The sequence below is a fragment of the Cyanistes caeruleus genome, chromosome 9 (assembly GCF_971803275.1).
Source record: "Cyanistes caeruleus chromosome 9, bCyaCae1.hap1.1, whole genome shotgun sequence".
NCBI classification, from domain to species: Eukaryota; Metazoa; Chordata; class Aves; order Passeriformes; family Paridae; genus Cyanistes; species Cyanistes caeruleus.
In genome coordinates this window covers 7,792,825-7,804,210 of record NC_141709.1, presented here as the reverse complement: position 1 = coordinate 7,804,210, position 11,386 = coordinate 7,792,825, and the positions used below count along the sequence as shown (strand labels likewise).

At 39.1% G+C, this 11,386-nt stretch overlaps 1 long non-coding RNA gene across 1 annotated transcript; it reads left to right on the top strand.

Annotated features, from left to right (window-relative positions):
• Positions 1-1,988: 1,988 nt before the first annotated feature.
• On the top strand, positions 1,989-11,110 carry LOC147651485 (uncharacterized). Its single transcript, XR_015274093.1, has 2 exons — positions 1,989-2,206; positions 8,860-11,110. It is a non-coding gene; the product is annotated as an uncharacterized LOC147651485 (long non-coding RNA).
• Positions 11,111-11,386: the final 276 nt, after the last annotated feature.

The following is an 11,386-nucleotide window of genomic DNA, read 5'->3' as shown; positions in this document are numbered from 1 at the left end:
TGTCCCTCACATTTTCTCCTAATTTCCATTCAGAAGAATGAATATATAATTGCACCATTCTTTTAATCCAGAATAACTTTGGTATTTTTTAAAAAAATGTCCATTGGAGAAAATTCTTAGCTGATGTAAGTTGATACTTAAAAAATTAAGTTGAAGGAAATAGATTCATCCTTACCAATAGGACTTTTCTCACTTGTTTAAGAAAAAACAAGTGGATACCCCTTTTAATTGAGAAAGTACATTCAATTATTGGTTGAGTATGTTAGTTTTACCCAATAATTCATTCATCCATTCATCCATCAGGATTATATGCCAAATTAATTGTAAAGAAGAAATGAAGCATTAACATTTAAACACCTATTACACTGTTCTTAAAATAGCTTAAGTGGCTGTAATAAAATAACACAGCAATGCTTAAATCAACAATTCCTGTCTTTTAAGTTCAGCTGGCTCCATCCATCCTACCAGCAAGATAATTAAGAACTGGTACTTTTGCCTTTTGGCTACTAATAGATTAGAATGAACAGCAAATACAACCAGAGAAATAGCTCAATATATTCTTTTAATAGGTATATTTAAAAACTGAATAGAAAATTAGAGGGCTATACTTGAAAAAAAAAATCCTTAAAAAAAAGAGAAAAAGAAATCTTCCTAAAGATCTAGTGCAAAATGTGTAGGTTTTGTTCCTATGCTTTATTTATTTTTTTTTTCTCATTTTGCTCTTTCTAAGCTTTCCCTGGGGTTGTTTCAAGTACTCGTAGCATCTTAAGTCTATTAAAGTAAAGCTGAAATGCCCTGTGATTTTTTTCCCCTTTACATTCTTTTGAAGAACCCATTTCTTGTCTTGCAGCTATTGAATTGAATGAAAAGACTACATTATGTACCAATCATGTTTTAACATCTAAAAGTGCAGTTTACATTTACTCCTAAGCCTGGGAAGATAGAGAAGAACAAAGCCTACGTGCTCAGATTTTAAGATCTGTGTGGTTCTGACTTATTGTTTGAGAAATCATTTCTGGCACCGTTTAAATGAACACTTGGCATTAACTGGCTGCACTGATGTGTTTCCCATAAATGAAAAATAAAAAATTTTGTAAGCAAAAGACAACATAAAGGTTGCCCAGGTTCATAATTTAAATATTGCAGCCTCTATAGTTTTCTGTAAGAAAACACGAGTAGTTCTCTGCCCTTGTACCACTCTAACAAGAAAATCCAGTGTGTAAAACACTTTAGTTGTATGAAATTTTCACTTGCAATTTGTGCTCATGCCCTTCATTTTGAATATGAAAAAGTGTCAGAAAGAAAGGGACAGTGACAGAATTGACTGAAGTGTCACCTACAGGCCACAGCACCATAAAACCTCTCAGTGACTGGAATTAGTAAATGTTAAATTCAAAATGCCACGTGGTTTGGCAGAGACTCAGCTCTGGGAGCCAGGATCAGGCTGAGGGGTAACACAGACAGCAGAAGAAGCTTTTCCTGGAGAAACCTTAGAAGGCAGGAGGATATTGTGGGTTTATAAAGCTGATGAAAACAAAATACCAGCAATAAAGTGAAGGCTTAATATTTCAGGCAACTATTTATTCATAAACTGTATCAAGGCAAAGAGTTTAGTTCCCTGGGGGCTATATCTTCCCTTCCTACCTTTCTTTTTTCTCCCAGAAATATACAGCAGAAATCTTTTGCAGGGACCAAGTTTTAATTTCTCCAGCTTCTCAAACTGGGCCTTATATTTTGGTTGAAGTGTCCAATTTTAGTGGTGCTGCCAGATACCCACCCAGCTGCTCTTTCACTCCATCTCTCAGCTTTGGGAAGAAAATAAGATGAAAAACTCGTGGGTCAAAATAAATTTGGGGACATCACTTACAAATTACCTTCGTGGGCAAAACTGACTTTTCCAGGGGAAGCTAATACAACTAATTGCCAATTAAAATAGGGTTGGGCAGTGAGAAGTAAATTAAAAGCCCACCTTCATTCCCAGCCTCTTTGCATCCTCCCCAAACAGTGCAGAGGGGATGGAGAACGGGGAGCTCTGGTTGGTCCATGATATTTCACCTCAGTCCCTCCTTTCCCCCTGTATGTGCCCATGAGCTGCAATCCTGCAGGGTAACTCTGCTCCAGGGTGGGAGTCACTGCTTGCCAGGGTCCTCTCCACAGGCTCTAGGGGAAGACCTGCTCCACTGGAATCGCTTCCACAAAATGCAGGGTAAGCTCTGCTCCAGCACCTGGACAATCTTCTCCCTCTTCTTCTTTCCTGATCTTCATGTCTGTATTTTGTATCTCACTTTTCCCCCTTCACTGCTTACTCCCTGTACAAGTGTTTTCCCCCTTCTTAAATATATTTTCACAGCAGAACAGTCTTGTACACTGCCCCCATCCTCCAAAAATCCTGGCCATTGACATCACTGACTGGAGCTCTCTATCCCATTGCAGTCTCTGATAGGAGCTTCTTTATCTTCACCACTTCTTAAGAAAGGAATTAGCTGAACAATTAGCAATTTAGATGGTAAGAGTTGGAGGTTATAGCCATAATGAAGTTCTGGGGCTTGAGAAAGCAGCTAGAGGAATAAATTCAGATTATTTGTACTTGGCAGAGCAGGCATACCAGGCAGCATGGCAAAAAAAATAAATAAAAAAAAAAGTTCTTACAGATCAGTTTAAATAATTCTGGACAGGTTTCTCTACCTGCTTTTGTCTGGGTAACAAAGTGATAGTTTTAGAAAGAGTAAATAATGAAGATAACTTCTGGGATTTACAATCACTGCAAATGGTGAATTAAAACTACACTTTTTATTTCTGGGTGATAAAGAAGTATTTCATTAGACTGGTAGTCAGTACTCTTTATAGAAGGAGAATTGGAAGCTTTGTATCTGTTAGGTTGAGTCTGCATTAACAAGACCAAGTGATACCTCCCTCAAATAATTTGGAATTTTCCCTGTATCCACATGCAAAAGTGTTTCATGTGGTCGATAAAGAGGCCAAAACTGGCTCAGGTTATGCTCACAACTTCCAAAGGTAAAGCTCTGAGTGTCAGGAGCTCAGTTCTTAAGCTGGAAATCTGCCTTAGGTGGTGTCTGGCACAAATGTGGTTTTCAAACAGTTCATTTTATTATGTGAACCTAAACTCCTAAAGCTCCAGGGACATTTCAGGATGGTCACTACAACAAACAACAGCAGCTACAAAAGTCCCTCTCTGTGCAGCCAAAGCAGAGGCATGTGACACTGATAAATTGTTATTAGACAGAATATAATTAATGTATTTGGGATCAGAACAAACCAATAAGTGTAGTAACACAGTGTAACCAGGGACTGCAAACAGAGTTGGCAAACCCAGAGACACTGGCACAGAGCAATGTGACCACTGAGACACAACAAACAGGAGACAGGCAAGTGATAAAAACTGCCAGGCTAAGGAAAAGGTGAGCACAAGGGGCTGCAGAAGGGCAGAACTTCACCCACAAGAGACAACAAGGAGGTTTGGTCAAGCCAGAAAACCAAATTAATATGAGGAACAGCTGAGGTTCCACTTTAGGGGATTTGGGTAGAAAAACAAAAAGATCACAAATGTAACAAAGAAAAAAAACATTGAAGAAAATAAAAAGGTTCACATTGGTTTCAGCTTCTCACAGACCTCTCAAGGCCTAAGTGACCAAGAACCTTAGAAGGCTGTGTCCATCTCCACCTTTTCTATGGTACCAGCCCCATGGTAGCAGTGCCTATAGTTAATTTAAAAGCAATTTTTGAAGACCAACAGCTCTGTATTTGTAGAGCTGATGGCAAATAATGTGTAAGAACAAACAACTGGTTAGGAAATTTATTGTCCATGAAGGAATTTAATGAAGTTTAATTTTTTTTTATTTTAAAACTACTTTGATTATCAGTTTTCTAAACACCTCCATCATGACTATTTCAAATTCTCTAATCAATAGGTAATGCATTCACACAAGCACATATAGATTGCTCTGCAACATTAACATGGATTTTGCTGTAGGTAAGGGCTTTGAGCTCTGACAGGGCCACTTTTTACAAAATATGTGGATTTCTCTTGGCCAAGATGGATTGCTGAGCTTTCTTGGGTAAAGACAGGAATAATTACTCTAAACTGAACAGTGATGGAGCCTTACTGCAATAAATGCTGCTCTACAGAATAAATTGAAGAGTTTCACACTGAAGCTCCCTAACAAACACCAGGGTAGCTGTAGTGCAGCAGCTCAGTGGTCATTTAGACAGAATATGTTTTTTCAGCAGAGGGCAAAAACAGGTTCAGAGAGGAAAACACGAGAAAAAGGCAATGGTACACACTCCCCTGAATATATTGCTGTTCCAGCCTCTGTCTAAAGATGTTCAGGAGAAAAAACATGCCATTAAACATCCCTTCTAACCCTCCAGTGCTTTGCTCTCCAATACTCCTGCACAGTTTCCCCTTACATTTGACCCCACACTGTTCTGTGATAACAGGTCCCACAGCTCCCATAAATCCATAGCCAAAGCTGGGGTTTCTTAGCCTTGAACTGCCTGATGATGTGTCATCATCCCCAGGGATCATCCTGGGAGAAACATGGAATGTTTCCTTTCTCTCCTGCCACATCAGTGCCCAGCTCAGTCTCCTTTCTGCACTGCAGGACAGCCCTGGAAGCTGTTCCTCAATTCTACCATCCACCTGATCTTTCACAGAAACCTTACAAGTCCTGTCTCCTCCTTTAGATGAGGCAGCTTTGTAGGATAAATTAAGCAAATTATCCAGTGCTACACGTGGTCAAATAAAGTGATGGATGTTGACAGCCAGCAAATGTGTCATGGTTTAGTGAGAACGGGGAATTTGGGCAAAGGTGGGACTTGCTGATCTTTTCTAACCTTTACAACAACTCCATGATTCCTTGATTGTATGAATCTAAGGATGTTTTGCCATTTAGCAGGTTTATTAATTTGGGCTGAAGTAATTGGGCTGCCCATGTAACTTCCCAGGAAGAAAAAAAGATACCACTGTCCAGCAAGAAAATGCTGTGTATTATCAGACTGCTTCACTTGGATGATTACAGAAATGATTTCAAAAGATTGTCCACTGATTAGGGACATAGGTAGACTTGAAATGGATTGAAATTAGTTGCACACCATAATTTCTGTGGATTAATACTTATTTCAGTCTGGGAGGATTTGTTCAGATTGAATATGAGCATTGCAGATTGTGGGAATTATCTGTAGAGAGTGAACAGGAGAAAAATCCACTTCACAGCTCCTGAAACCAATCCAATCAGTAGAAAATAACCTGCATTCATTTATGTCCAGGCACAATACTTATTAGAAATGAGTGAGTTTGTGTTTGTTTCCTGTATTTTCCATCTGTCTGAACATAAATAATGCAGATTTGTCTACAAACACTCCTTAGAAATCAGTGCAAGAAATGCACTTCATAGAATGATGAAATAATAATAATAATGATAGTAGTAGTAGAATTAGTAGTAAACAGTTTCAAATCACACTTTGTTGATACAGAACTTTTCCTCATGAAATGGAATGAAATTTCCATTTCATGAGGAAATGGAAATGAAATACATTGTATAAAATTTTTCAGTTGCCCATGTGGCTCCCACGAATTTATTAATAAATAAATAGTTATCAACCTCGCACACAGTTATACTTCAGCTGTTGGAAGCATGAAATAAATACACTTTCCTGTAGGTGGACTTGGTGCTGTGTTCAGAAACAGGCTAAATTTAGATTATTAATTTCTATAGTAATTTTAATCTTGGAGAACAGATCTGGTAGCAGAGTTGTTTTTTTAGTGTAAAATTCAGAGGCAGTGAGTGATATAAAGAAAATTTAGCTCATATACTTTCCCAGGAACTGGCTCTGGAAGTTTGAAGACTGTTTGAACTTCATGCATTAGGCAAACATTTTAATTTTGAAGAGGGCTATATATTGGGAATTACATCATTTAATCTGTGAGAAAGGCTTCTTGAAATTAATACAGCCAGATTTTTTCACCATATGTTTCTCCTAAATTTCCCCAAGTATTCCAGGAGTCAACCAAAGTTTAGCATATTTTAGCTTGTTTGTCTTTAGCTGCAGAACTGATCTGGCCAGCAAGAGATGTGTGTTGTTTAATTACCTCAACACTAGGCAGTTCTTGCATGAAGTGTGCAATATAGCAGCAGTGTGGTACTTCCTGGGAGGAAAGTTGGATATCTTTTCCTTGGGAAGGCTTTTTTACTGGAATATATTGTTTATAGATGATGCTTAAGAGCACATCATTTATGACTGCTTCCCATATAAACTCCCTGTCAACCTGAGATTTTTTAAATTGTCCATTTTCAATGGACACGGGCAATGGAAAGTCACTTAATGAGTTTAAATTTGCCACTGAGAGGGAAATCCATGAAGAGGAATTGGTAGAGAATTAATTTAACCAGCCCCTTAAACAACCACCTCTGAAAATAACTGAGCTGCAAGGTGCCAATACCAAGCTCACACAACACTTTTAATTTAGCTGCATAGTAGCAATTATTCTCTTTTAACTCCCAGGACCTGGGGAATGGAGAGGAGCAGTTATAATTCATGGCAGTTTTTTCTTCCCTGATAAAGAGGCAGAATTTGTGCTGAGGGGTACCACAACAGGGTTTTGCAGTTCAAGTGGCTGAATATTGCTTTTCAGAACAGGGTTGCACTTCAGCAAAGTCTGATTGCAGTCAAACCCCATGAAAATGGGAAGAAACAGATGTAATGCACGAATATGCCTAATTTCAGTTCTTTTGGATACAGGCAGGAGAGATAAAGGGGGAAATAACCAATTTCTGGATATTTAAAAAGTAGCTGACACTTGCAAAATTATGCTCCACATTACCTCACAATAATCATTAATTTGCCTATAACTCCTCAATCAAAAAAGAACCTCTAAATCATATCAGCCCTTGCAATTTCATCAATATTGCTTGAAATAAATAAATAAAATAGAAAACAAGCACAATCTAACTTATTTGGCAGACTAGCTGACTGCACTGAATAGCAAGATCATGCAAACCGCTGCTTCTTTGCTCCAATTAAAGTGATTGATAGAGATTGAACAACTGAAAATGCACAAGACCTGGCAAAATCTAATTAGCTAAAACCAGAAAAAGTATTACACTGTGAGCAGATCTGGGCAAATAATTGATTTAGAGGAAAAACTGTTTGTTGGGTAGAAGAATGAGGACAGGCTTTGATCAATCAATGAAATTTTAAATCATCTATTTTGATAATTGTGGTGAAAGAAAAGATAAGAAGTTGATTCTTAGAAGGCTGAAAACAATCTGACATTCTCCAATGAAATTTTTTTAAATTATTTTTACTTGCTTAAATAGGAATTAAGAGGTGGGATTATAGATATGGTGACATATTGGGAGACATTGGGATGTATCTTGTATGGCTGGACCTTACAGAGAGGTCCAGCCATACAAGATACATCCTTTATTTTAGCAGGTTGTTTTTAATTTTTTACAAGGCAACTAAAACTGAAAACTTCCAAGGTTTTCAGGCTTCAGCAACTAATTTTAGAAGTTGTACTCCTAATACCCCAAAGGGGGCTCCAGTTTGAGGATGCAGGGATGGAATTAGAAAAGCTAAAGCCTGGAGTTGGATTTGGAAAGGGATGTCAAGGGCAACAAAGAAGGCTTCTAAAGAGATGTGAGCAGCAAAAGGAAGACTAAGAAAAAAGTGGCTCCATTGGCCAGTGGTGCAAGGAATCATTCAGTGATTCTCAAAAAAACCCCAAAAACATAGAATCCATATAATAACTGAATTAGGATCATTTTCCTACTGTCTTCCAAACACTCAGATTTTGTTTAAGCTGCCTTGGACTAAAAAAGCATGAAATTTAACACTTTTTGTTTCCTTAGGTGGTGATGGTTGTTTGTTCTTTCCTTTCCCAAGTGTCAGTGAAAAGAGATGGATGGAGAAATGAGTTTAGAGAAATAACAAGGACTATCATCACTTTGGCTATTACAGTGTTTTTCTATCTTTTTTTTTTGTTGTTGTTGTTGTTTTTTTCTTCTTTTATGTAGATTGGTATTTCACAAGCCTTTAATAGATTTAGAAATTCATCTGAAATAGCAACCCATAAGTTACAGTTTTAAGACTGCAGGCCCTTCAAACCTCAGAAGTTGAACTGGAAGTGTTGTAAGGACGGTGTCTCCCCTGGGATTCCTGCTAAACAGCTCTGTCTCATCAACTAGTGAGCAGAGCAAAATCTCTGCAGTGCATTGATGTGTCTATTTTTGTCTGTCTTGATCAAATATGTGCAAAAGTTTCTCACTGAAGTTATTTAAGGTTTAATAAATCATTAGAAAGTTATTTTGTTTCCCCCAGTGCTTGCTGGTTAGAGCCTGTGTGTGTTTATTCCTCCTCCAGCGGGAAGGACACAAGACCTGGTCTGTGAGCACAGGGATGAGCTGCAGCTTTCCAGGCTCCAGGTGTGTGGGAGTGCCACTCACCTGGACATGGGCAGTCCCTGTGGCCTGAGCCTGGCCTTACTGGTCTGCTTATCGGGCCTAAAGCACATCCCACACCATGGGTGTGCACCCATGATCTCCCCACGTGTCTTCCATGTTCCCAGCAGGATCCTACCCCTTCACCAAATGTGGAACCAGGTGTTTTCTTGGCCAAATTCGGCCATTTTTATGTGCACAAGTTGTTTACTTACAAGAGCAAACATTCACCACCTCTCCTCTCATTTTTTCTATGTTCTTTACACCCCAGTGCCTCCTTCCCTCCATGTTTGGCCCTTTCCCTTAAGAGGTTTTACCAGTTCCCACAATCCCCTTGAAACATCCTTCAAGTTTGCTTTTTTCCATAGAACTTATGAGGATCTTGTTTCCTTTCTTTTAGTCAAGCAGCAAAATCTGAGTGAAGCCCTCGAAGATCCTGCATGAGCATCTCCTTCCCTGGTCCATCCACCAGCGTCCTGAGTCTTCATTGTCATGGGATCACGGAATCCCAGACAGGTTTGAGTTGGAAGGGATTTTAACATCATCCAGTTCCACTCGGAACACCTTCCACTATCCCAGGGTGCTCCAAGCCCTGTCCAGCCTGGCCTTGGACACTTCCAGGGATCCAGGGGCACCCACAGCTTCTCTGGGCACCCTGTGCCAGGGCCTCCCCACCCTCACAGGGAAGAGTTTCTTCCCAATGTCCCATCTCTCCCTGCCCTGTGGCAGTGGGAAGTCATTCCCCCTTGTCCTGGCACTCCATCCCAGGTAAATTGTCTCTCTCTGTGTTTCCTGTCAGCTCCTTCAGGCACTGGGAGAAGTCTCCCTGAAGTGCTCCTTGTAAGGGTTTATGCATCTCTGTGTTTAATCTTCTGTTTCCCACTCTTGCTTTTGCCCTTCATGCTGAAAGTCGTTAAAGAGATGTCCCTGAAATCCAAACCTCGTTCTGCCAGAGTCAGTGCCTGAACCTCCCACAAGTGCAGGCAGTCACAGATGTGACAGCCTGGACAGACCTCAGAGCAGGAGGAGGCTGTTAAACAGCATAGGTGAGATGTTCTGGTGCACTGAGTGAGGAGAAACTTCCCCAAGCCTCCCCAAATACATGGGATGATATAGGAACCCTGTAGCAATCAATGGCAATAGAAGTCCCCTCTTTTTTTTTTCTTTCTCAGTCGAGAAATCTCTTGGGTGTGAATTTTCAGATGGGTATATTTAGGTCTAATACAGATTTCCAGTTCTTTCCACTCTGTTGCTCCCTCTGAATATCTAATGAATAATGTAATGTAAATTAAATAGATGACTGGATGTTGCAGTGGGTCTTGACAAGTGTTTCTTGAAGTTTACAGACATCCACATATCTTGCCTCCTCAGCTGCAGCAGCTCTGGGTGGTGTTGGAGGAAGACGAGGAGAAAAATTAGCTGTATTAAAAAAAAATGAAGTAAACTTTTCAAGTCTAGTTTAAAAAGTAATTTTGACACCCTCTCAGCTCAATAATAATTTCTCACCCTCTCTTTCCATCATATGCAGTTTGCTCTACTCCCTTCTGCACAAGGGAATCTGGGTTTTCTTTAAACCGATGCTGATTTATGTTAAAAATATTTTATTAATTTCGTAATGCTTATGCCAGCCTTTCAAAATGCAAACAGAGCTGTCCTCTGGGAAATCCACTCAGCTGCCCTGGGGCTGAAATGCACTGCTATATAATGTCAAATGGTGGCATGAGGGTGAATTTCTTCCTGAGCTGAGATGCAGTGTTTGAGAGTATCATACCTACGGCCATAATTTTAATGATAATTTATTGTTCCTGAGAAGGGGAAAAGGAGGTCAGATGTGTATATTGGTTCAGCAAGCACGTGCTGTTACTCATTCCCTTGCTCAGCCTCTGCAGAGATGATGGAGAAGAAAAATGAAGCATAATGCATTCTCAAGGTTGCCAGGAGCAACTAATGCTTCCAAATTGGTATTCATGTTTTATTACATCTTAAATTTCAGCACCTTAAAAACAATAAAGGAAATTGCATTTTCACAAAGAGTCTTCCTTCAGGGAATGTACTTCAAGTTTACTGTCTTTTTTTCTGATGTCTTTCTCCGTGTCTTATGAACTTCTTGTTTCAGAGAGAATATATATATATATCTCTATCTATCTATTTATCTATCTATCTATCTATCTATCTATCTATCTATCTATCTATCTATCTATCTAACCTGCCCTTGGAAACTTCCAGGGATGTTGCAGCCCCAGAATTTACCTTAAATCTGCCTCTTTTTGGAGACATAACCAAATACTTCCCCCACAGAGCAAGAGCCAGAGGGAAGGAAGAAAGAAGCATTTGTCCACCATTGTTATTATACAACTACAGAAGTGTTTTTAATGAAAAAATGTCATTAGCAATGAATGGATCCAATACAGATCCTCTCAAATTAAAATATTACAGGGCAAACTCTTAAAGTCTAATTTGTTCCTACTGAACATGGAACTGTCACACTGGCATAAAGAATATTAGACTGAGTACAAAAGAAATGGAAATGAATGGCTGGAGAAAAAAGAAGTAATATCTTTGAAGTTCTGAATTTCTTATCATTCCAGGGAGTTAATACAATTTACATTGGCTGTGGTAGCTTATTAATAAAAAATACATTGATCAGAAAACTTTTGTATATTATGAATATTCGAATAATTTTTCTTCACAGAGGTAACAACTTATTCAAAGGAAAGAGATCGTCAGATGAAGGCTAAAGAAACCATCCCTATTCTCTTACTACATGTTCTTACAGCTTTCTGCATAAAAAAAAAAAGAAATAATAATAGTGAAGGGTTGCTGAACTGGCATTTGATTGTAGCAGGAAAATAAGAGTTCTGACACCACAGTGCTCTGCATAGGGAGATTTCATGGCACAATCACAGAAGTGAAGTGCAAAGAACCCA